The sequence below is a fragment of the Bidens hawaiensis genome, unplaced genomic scaffold (genome assembly GCF_021521415.1).
Source record: "Bidens hawaiensis isolate Kalapana, Puna unplaced genomic scaffold, B.hawaiensis_p1.1 tig00028742_1, whole genome shotgun sequence".
Taxonomy (NCBI): Eukaryota; Viridiplantae; Streptophyta; class Magnoliopsida; order Asterales; family Asteraceae; genus Bidens; species Bidens hawaiensis.
The window spans coordinates 18,657-28,930 of record NW_027494704.1 but is presented as its reverse complement, the minus strand read 5'-3'; the positions used below and the strand labels follow the sequence as shown (position 1 = coordinate 28,930).

Genomic DNA, 10,274 nt, shown 5'->3' with positions numbered 1-10,274 from the left:
AATATGTTGATTTATATCGGTTTTATTTGCGCTCGCCCGTCATGAGAGAATTGATAAACTAATAGAACCGAGTGTCGTGATGTAAATTGTTGTCGTCGCCGCATCGCGCGGGTTTTTACTAGGCACCTATTTCAATTCTTAAGTAGGACAACTTTTGGCCTACCCATATGTGTCTACAGCAACTTTGGAAAATTATCTCACAAATATTAAAAAAATAAAATATGGGCAAACAACTTTTCTCTAAATTTACAAAAATCCACTAACTTTTCTTTCGAAATTTCACTCACAACCACTCTTAACCTTGTCCTATAATTTACAAAAACCTATGACAAAATTTTAGGGGATGAGTTGGGATGCTCTTAGAGAGTATGGAGGCAAAAAATTCAACTGCCAAAACCAAACTGTGGACACTCATGCCAGTTCAAACAATCTAAAAAAACACAGTTTTTCGTTCCGAACAGGCAAACACTACCTACTTAAGAAACGATAATTTACCCAAAAATGATATACAATTAACAAATCACGTTACAGTGACTTGTATTGTTCGATTAATCGAGATGCATGAAGACGCGAAATTGGGATAGTAGTACACCCTAGACTCTGTAGATAAGCAATCTGTCAAGAAACAATTTAAAATGACAAGTATTATTATCAAAGATGAACTTCAAACTAATCATTGTTCTTAGATGCAAAAACATTAAAAGAAACAATATATATATACATATATATATATATATAGGGGTGGGTTAAAATAAAAAGAAATAGTTTTCTAAGAAGAGTAAGAATAAATCTAGGCCATTGGATATATGATCTAGTGGTTGAGATTGATAGTTTTTAAAATACCAAATAGTTTCCTAGGATTAAGGATTTATGCTACATAGTTTCCTAACTCTAAAATTTATGTTATTCCTACTCTTCCTACAAAACTATGTCTTTTTATTTTAACCCTTTTCTATATATATATATATATATATCAAAAAGCTGTTTACTGACCTGCTTAGATGTAGGTTCTGAGGAACCCATTGCAGTCTCAATCCTTAACTTCTGGAAATGTTCCTGTAATAAAAAAATAGACAACTTTATGAGGGTGATTCTTGATCCTAAATGAGTAAGACCGAAAAACAAACACATTATGTTCGCCCCTTTGACCCGTTCGAGATATAATACCCATTAATAAACACCAGACAAACCTGTTTTTCCCTTGTGATATAAGCACGCTTTTCTGCAGGAATTTGTAACCATTGTAGAACCTGATGGTTGAAAAAAGAATAATCATATTAATTATAAGCTTAACAGAAAATACAGTGACTTTGAATTTGACGAAACACTGATTGTTAAACCTACATTTTCAGCATACTGGAATGCTTCATCGGTCTTCAAGCATGACTTCAGGGACCGAAGAACATCCTGGTAAATAAATTAACATAATAAATTAACGACTTTTTTAAAAATCCCGTCAGGTTCACCTAATGCTTTAACCAACTTTTCTATAGTATATTTGCTCCCCTAAGATTCAAGAATTGTGTCACCTTTTGTGCAGTTTTCTTCACTCTAAGCCTTTCATCGATCACAAACGCAACCTGTAAACGACCAGAAATTAAGAATCAAACTCTAGTCATTAGTCATGACACAAGAAAACATAAACATGAAGTTGCCTTATCTTTCATGAACAGGTCGTGTTTTATCTCTAACAAGTTAAAAGGTAACACAAATAAATAAATAAAAACTGTAATTTTAATTCATAAACCGTACTAAATCATTTTATTTGAAAAAAATTATCATCACCGAAATCATATATCTTTTGTGATCCTATTTAACATACTAATTATTTATTCAAGTAAAAACTGTAGAAAAATTGTTGTGTCAGATCAACCCGACCTGTTTCGACCTAAACTACTTTTGACCCGTTCCCCAATCCTTAGAATAAACGAAAGTAAGGATGCATAGGAAAGTACCTTGTTAAGTAACCTCTTTGGTTCCTTGAATGCTGCCTTCTTGGCCCATTGATGAAATAAATGGGAAACAGTTGCTCGTTCTTCACTGCTGAATCTGTATTATAAATTACTTAAAATCCATTTTCGTTAATTTAACAATAGAATAATGAGACTTGCTGTTAAATAACACATTCAAATTCTGACAAACCTAACCTTTTCAAGAAATCATTGCCATTACATGGCAAGATTGTTTCATCTGATTCTTTGGAATCTTCATTGAATAAATTATCAACAGTCTCACTGCTCCCCGGTTTTTCTGTTGTGTGTTTGATGTCTTGCAGATCATCAGTAAGATAAGATTGTTTATTTTGAAGTTTTTGATGATTTGCTTGCATGTATACTGAACTTGACTCATCCTACAAACAAAATTCCATGATGTAGAATGTCAAAACTGACCTTTGCTATGATGTTAAATTGTAAATAACAATTTTGAAACTTAAAAGAACATGCACCTGAATTTCAAGAAGATGCTTTGGAATTTCTTTTAGGAAACGTGAAGGTTGAAGAACCTGAGAGAACGAAATGGTGTTTAATGACTTAATCAGATTAAGGAAATTTTGGCCCGTTTACTAATAAAAAGGTCAACTTGGGTCATGCAAATCTCTGAAATGTCAAACGGGTAGATAAATAGGTTAAGTTACTAGTAAACGAGGTCAAACAGGTGAGTACACAAGTTAGCTGAAAATAAATGGGCCAAATGGGTTGAGCTGGCCAAACGAGTTGAAAGTCGCCAAAGCATATTTTTAGTTAACTAAAAGAGTGGATTGGAATATATAAGATTTTAATCATATCACAACCGTTTTTATTAAAATTAAAAAAGATTAAATAAAAAGTGCCTATGGTCAACAAAACACGACCCGTTTTGAGTATAAGTTCGTGTTGACCAATTATCCAACCCGACCATTTTCCCACCAGAAATTGTTTTCATCATAAACTACGATCAACAGTCAGTTATATTATAAAAGATGACTCTTTTACCTGCCAATTTGAATCCATAGTGACATAGAGAACAAAAAGTTTCTTTCTTGCACGAGTTATTGCCACATATAGTAACCGGCGTTCTTCCTATGATTATTCAAAAAAGAAAATCATCATGGTTATTTCAAATAATAATCTTTCAAGTAAAATGCAAAGATAAATTAATATAACTTCACAAGCATGCTTACCTCAAGCGAAGCACAGGTTTCTTTTACGATACCATTATTTTCATGCAAAAGGGGGATTTCCGATTCATTTGCCTGGAAGATTGATCCATAAGTAGTTTGTTACGTAAATATATTTCAGTAAAGGTTTTCAATCCATGTACTTATGAATGGATGTTATTATTTAAAAATTCAAATTATTGTGAAAGAATAAAATATTAAAATCATAATTAGTACCTTAACTATGAAGACAGTGTCCCACTCCAGACCTTTTGACTAATGGAAGGATAAGATAAGATAATAAAGTAACAAATTTGTTAACTAAAATTCAAGATTATACAGCGAATCAGGTATGTTATGATACATGGCTAAATTAGACAAAAGTGTACCTGATGAATGGTAGTAAGAGTAACAGCTTGATTATTATCATGCCGCCTCACACGAAAGTTCTCAGTTTCCCTTTCAGATATAAAGTCTACAAATTCTTTAAGTAAATTTACACATCCTTTTTCTTCAGTTGCATTATAGTTCACATTGATATCAAAGTTGTATGATTTTAGAAACTCGGATACATCATCCAACAGATATTGAAGAACCTGAAAAAGCATTAAAAAAATTAATAATCTAGCTATCTTATAGTAACTGTTAAAAAACTTACAGATCTAAGATCATGCTCTTCGTTTAGCAACTTCCCTCCATCAACATCAAGAACAGCTCGTTGCTCAAGAAGATACTTCTGTAACAAAGAGATGAGAAAAAAAAACATTTGAAATGTTGATATATACAGGTATTTAACCCATAAAAATTTATCTTCTTGCACAGCTAGGTTAAATTGAAAGGATGACATGCCTGAGGTATCATGTTTGCTACTGATCTTATGACAGCTGTAATAGATTGTTCCTGTCATTATAATGCTTATCTGTTAATATGCTAATCACTCTTGGTTTTCTTATTTTTTTAATGGCATTTACTTGTTTACCGAAACAGGGAATAATCAAATAATACATATGAGATTTAAATTGATGAAAATAGAAGACATTTCAATAACCACAAACTGGCTAAAAACTGTGATTTTGGAACAAAGTAGATAGTTGTGCAACAAAGTAGATAGCTATGCTTACCCTGTGAACAAGTTTTGAAATCATTTCTAAAGTAGTCAACACCTTACGGCCTTGAGTGAGCTGACTCCTACAATGAGAGATGGAATTAAATACGTGCAATGCCAATAATAAATTCACTAAATATGTATGTACCCATAACACAATAAGGGGGCTATTGAAAAATTCTGCTAAAATCACATAAGTTTTTCTATGCTAAGTTGTAAACTAGAAATAAAGTAATAATAACTTGAAAGATCATAAAACAATTTAAATCTACAAGTGCATATTTTTAGTGCATCAAACCTTTTGAAGGTACCGGAGATCTTTGAACTGAATATATCAGAAGCAGCAAATATGAAGCTGTGTTTTCGTGCATTTGAAACCTTATTAATATGATCAATTATCTGCAAAAAAAGAAAGTGAGAAATACATTTCTTGAAAAAGTAATGGAATTTGAAAATTAGAAAACAGAAAACAGAAAATGCTATTACAAATGTATACCCTTTTCTTTTCGTCTTTCTCTAGATTTAACAAGGCCTTGAATACACGCCTATATGACCCGTCATCACAGACCACCAATGTTGTTTTGAGCATGGATATAATAGCCTTTACTACCTTTTTTCTGTAAAATGCGACCCCGTGAACATTAAATGGAATTTTTCTTTCGCGAAAAGCTGTTTGAAATATCTTCCCTGACACCTGTTACATAGACTTTAAAGTCAATAACAGCTCAAAAAAATCACATAAAAAGATAAAAGCTGACCGTCGACGGTAAAGAACAGCAATATCTCCAAAACTGCCTTTAACGGATGAGCCTGAAGAAATGAGTTCTAATATCTTGTCAACAACAAATGAACATTGCGCATCCTCATTACAACATTCTTTGACAACAATCTGAGTAGGTAATTCAGATCATGCAAATCAGACATATACTATGCATATTCTATCAATAATAAGTATTTAAACAAAGTTACCTTAGAACCAGAAGAATTATCAGTGAGAACCTTATTTAACTGGCATCGTTTTGAATTATTCCGTATGAGAAATGAAGCAGCATCAACAATACAGCGAGTAGAACGATAATTCTTATTTAGTCTGATCTGGAACGAGCTCATGTAAAATAGTAAGATATATTTTATTAGAATATTCAATTTTTAAAGAAAAAACAATAAGAACTTTGCAACTGTTAAGTCGGGTCAGACCTCCTTGTGAGGTTGAAAATCTCTGCAAAATGACTTGAATCCGCTTACATCAGCGCCATTGAAACTGAAGATCGACTGCATTATGATTTGTAAATCTAAGATCAAATTTATTAAAGTAAATAAAAGGTGGGATTTTAAAATATGTACTACCTGATCTTCATCTCCAACAATTGTTATGCGTTTATGTGATGCCAGAACACGTAATAAATCATACTGCATAGTACTTGTGTCTTGAAACTCATCTATCACAATTGCTTGCCATGACTCCTGACACTCCTTGAAAACTTCAAATGATATACAACTAATATATGTCAAAATGAGAATATTTACATTTACCGGGAAGAAATATATAAATAGAATGCACAGATTTCAAACCTTCAGGAAAACCAGTAAGCAGATTGACAGAGCAGCTAATTAAGTCATAATAATCCAGAGCATTACATGATTTTAATATATCCTCATAATTCCTAAGAATTGCAGCCTGATTGATTCAAGATTTATTATCAAACTTCAATTTTAAAAACTATAAATGATATAATTGTTTTATCCAAAATTCTAAAGCAATCTTACTCCTGTAGCATTTCCTTGCCTCTGGCAATCTTCTGAAGTTTTCCCAGAAGCTTTAGCCTGAATATATAGTGGAACATAATGTAAAGTTAATAGATGGATCGTGTGTTATGACTTGGAAAGAACATAACTAAAGAATAAATAATAAATTACTTTTGAGACAAATTTCAACCACTTCTTTGCCTTCTCTCTAAAGTCTTCCAGACGATTCTTTGTCACATCAGCCTCGTTACAAAGTTTGTCAGAATCTGAAGTCTCTGTTAGACGTACAGCTTCAAAAACCGCCTTTCTTTGCTGTCCCTGACCATATAGCAAAAACTCTGGTGTACGACCTAGCCTATAATACGAAAAACATGTTATAATAGTAAAAACAAATGAAGTAAAGTAAACATGTTATATGTTTTCAGATGAATATATCCATATAAGTTAATACTTTTCTGCATGCAAACGGCAAAGTTGCAATGAGAATGAGTGAAAGGTGCTGATCATGAGTTCCTTTGCTGCTGTCTTCCCAGCCACTGATCCGATCCGGTCCTGCATTTCTGAAGCAGCAGCGGTAGTGAATGTCATAGCCAGTATGTTGGATGCTTCAATGCCCTATGTGTTGGTTGGTTGGTCAAAAGTCAAAACAAACACATGTAAAAATTTTATAAGTCACTAGACTCCATCACAAGGACAAACAAAAATGAAAATAACCAAGTGCTTGATGAGTTATGGTTGTCAATATTCGCCCTCCAAACATTCAGGAGTTTGTAAATAACTTATAAATCGTTAATGTGTCAACCATATATAAAAGAATCTATAATTTGATTAAAATCATATACAAGGTTTTATGCATTAAATTTAGGGGTGTGAACTTCCAACACAACACAAACCTAACACGAGATTTGCGAGTTGGGAGTAGCCTAAACAGTGTGGGTTTCAGGTCAAACCTACAAACACGTTTAGCTAAACACCTAAAACATGTCAAGTTCACTCAGCTGGCAGATTTGCAGATTGCCCCCGTTATTTTTTAAAATTCTTCCATAATGCATTATATATCAATATATCATAACTTAAGTTGGTTTCAAAACTTAGAAGTTAAAAGATAAACTGTGTCCGGTTTTGTAGTTTAAACGCAATTCTTATATAACCATATGTGTTTATTGGTGTAAATTTGCAACTTTAGAAAGGTAAAAATGCACCCCCTAACGAATATACACTGTACTACTTTAGTTAACTTTTGACCCGTTTCCTTTTAAGCAACTATTTTAGTATTTAGCCGTTTAACCTATTAAAAGGCAAAACAAAACCCAAACCGGCCCATACATAAGTAAGCAGGTCATACCTTGTGAAGAAGCATTAAAACACGCCCAACCATGGTGGATGTCTGAAATACACAAAAGAAAATTAGAAATAACTTAATCACACAAGGTTTATGGAAAAAGAAAACCATAAATTACAACCTTGCCACTTCCAGGTCCAGCCACAATCATCAAAGGTATTGAAATATCACTGCACGCTGCTTCACGTTGTCTATCATTTAACGACTGCATATATTTCGCATACTCATCAGGCATACCTTCAGTTAACCCACCGCAACCAGTTCCATCCAAAACAACATCAGTTGTAATCTCACAGCCGTTGGTTATAGCATACTCGCTCTTCAACTCGTCAACTGCTGCCTTAGGCTTTACCCCAGACTCACATATTGCATCAATTTCAGCTAAAACGGAATCATCAAAATCTTCATAAAAAAATGTAGAACTCGACTGTTGTTTCGTTAACGAGATTCCAAAATCGTTTTCCTTAAAATCATCCAAACTCATTTCTTCACCACACGAACGAGAACGATAATAATCATTAGGTTGTTGATTGACATTAGAAGCAAAAGGCTTGAATGAATCCAAGCTAAGATTATTCTGGTTCGAGATGTGCAAACCAATCAACTGTGGAGAGGCAGTTGAGTTGGAATGACTTACATTTGCTGATGAATTTACTCGTCTGGAGGAGTCTGTATGATTTAACTTGAGATACTTAAGCGCACCTGAGGTGTTGGACGAAATGTCTGAAAGAGGGACTCGAGCCCCAATTCTACATACAACGGAAACAAAAACTTTGAATAATAATAATCGTTTGGATGTTAAATTGAAAGGTAAGTATAATAAATAAAAGGGGGTTGTGTTACTTTCGATGGCGCTTCCGATCGAGTAGAAGAGCTTTGGCTGCTCGGAAATTTCTGGAAATGCGAGCCCTTTGTTCGTCTGAAAGTTGTTGGTCCATGGTCTTCTTCAGATGCGTGAGTTATTGGATGATGATGATGATTTATAAAACCCTATGTTTCCCTCCTATGCTGTTGCGTTTAAAAATGTTGTTGCTTTGGCTATCACTTGCGGCTCGGGTTTATAAGAAATTGTTGCCAAAATCTTCAAATCAACACTTTTTTTTCAATCATAAAAACAAGAATAAAAACCACTAAGTGCTAAACTAGTAAAAGGCACAGAACCAGAAAGATGCTAACTAGTTAAGTTTATTTGATTGGACCTCTGAATAGATGAGCAAAATAATTATCTTACTCCTCTGAACTATTTCGTGCCGAATGAAATGCATCTGCTTGGTTAAACTCTAACGGCCTGTTCTTGAGTTTTTTTAAAGGAGGGAAAGGAAAGGAAAACTAAGGATTAGTAAAAAAATGGGTGTTCTTGAGTTTTTTTTAGGATGGAAAGGAAAGTAATAGGAGGAGTTAGGAGAGATTAATTTAATGTATTTTTCCAATAAATTATCCTTTAAAAATGGGATAATTACTGTTATCCTTTCATTTCCTCTAATTTTCTTCCTACTCAAGAACATACCTAATTAAAAAAAATTCTTCCCTTGCCTTCCCTTTCTTATCCTTCCCTCTCCTTTCCTTTTCTTTCATTGGTTAAACAACTCAAGAACAAAGCGTAAATGATAAATAACTATAAAAACAAAATACAAAATAGTTTAAGTACAGTTTGAGTTTTTTTAATTTAAAATTAGTTGAATAGCTATCTCGTCACGCAAAGTGATCATATACTCAATGCCTTTTAGACCCCATTTTGTATCGTGAAAGAACTATCCATCACTTTCTCCATGTATTTCAAAAATATATTATTCTCATAGTATATTAATGACTAAAATCTTGAGGTTTCCCTTCATCTTCTTCAGAAAGTAGTGTTCCTAGATGTTGCTACAACGGATATAGCACACAAAGAGAGTATGGCGGTTCAAGAGTACAATCCTATCAAAGCTTCCTAACCTACTAAGAATCAAAGAAAGCACGACCGGTTAGTCTCACCGTAGGAGGTGGCCTCTTACGATCGACCTCCGGCGTAAGAATCAGTGATATGATACGAGAGATATAGTAGAAGTATGTAGAGAGAGTTTAGAGAGAATGAGAATGAGGAAATACCTTTGGTGAAATATGCTATTTATAGGCAGTTTAGAAGCTTCTCCGGGGAAGCTGAAACTTCTTAAGTAAAAAATGTCAGCTCTCCTTTCAACTCGTGCAGACTGGGCAGATGTCATTTCCGTGTAACCTACAGTCAGCTTTTTATTTTGTCTTGTAGTTGCTTTTTATGGCAGGTGTCAACCTTTGAATAGTTATGACTATTTCGGAAGTTACTGTAGACTTAGGAGACTTGCTGGGCAAGTGTCAAGCTTCCCCATTGGGCAACTTATGTTTGCTTCTTTTTAGTTCATAAGCTTCCGTGCTTGTGAGCTGCATTTCTATTATTAAGCTTGTAGGTGGGTAAGGGTATTTGTAATGATGAAAGCTTATGACTTAACCTTTTTTCATTATTATTCCCCCTGGGTGTTCAATGCATTTGAGCTCAGCGGCATGCCTCTTCATAGACCAAAACATTACCCATTTTGTTGTGTTGGGCTTCGTTATGGGGGAGCCCAAGAGCTAGAAAATGTTTTCTTGACTTGTGGTATTGAAGCTGGAAGCTAAACATCCTTACTGTTTCATTCGTGAGGCGTCAAGGTGGAAGCTGGAAGCTAAGCATCCTGAGCGTTTCGTTTGTGAAGCATTAGGATGGAAGTTGGAAGCTTCGTAATGTCCTGTAAGTCATTATTATTTCTATTGGTTTGACGGCTGCTACATGTTGCGCCTGACCGATTAGATCTCTGCGTTAGGAGGTCATTATAAGGCTGATAGTTACAACAGTAGCCTAATTCAATCTTGGCCTTCCACCTTTCCACCTGTGCCTACTCTTTGGGATTTGAATTTAAAAATTTCATCTATATAAGTTATGTAACCGCCAT

General features: G+C 34.1%; 1 pseudogene; it reads right to left on the bottom strand.

The window, feature by feature from the left end:
* Positions 1-324: 324 nt before the first annotated feature.
* Positions 325-8,267, bottom strand: LOC143577594 (ATP-dependent DNA helicase SRS2-like protein At4g25120; annotated as a pseudogene).
* Positions 8,268-10,274: the final 2,007 nt, after the last annotated feature.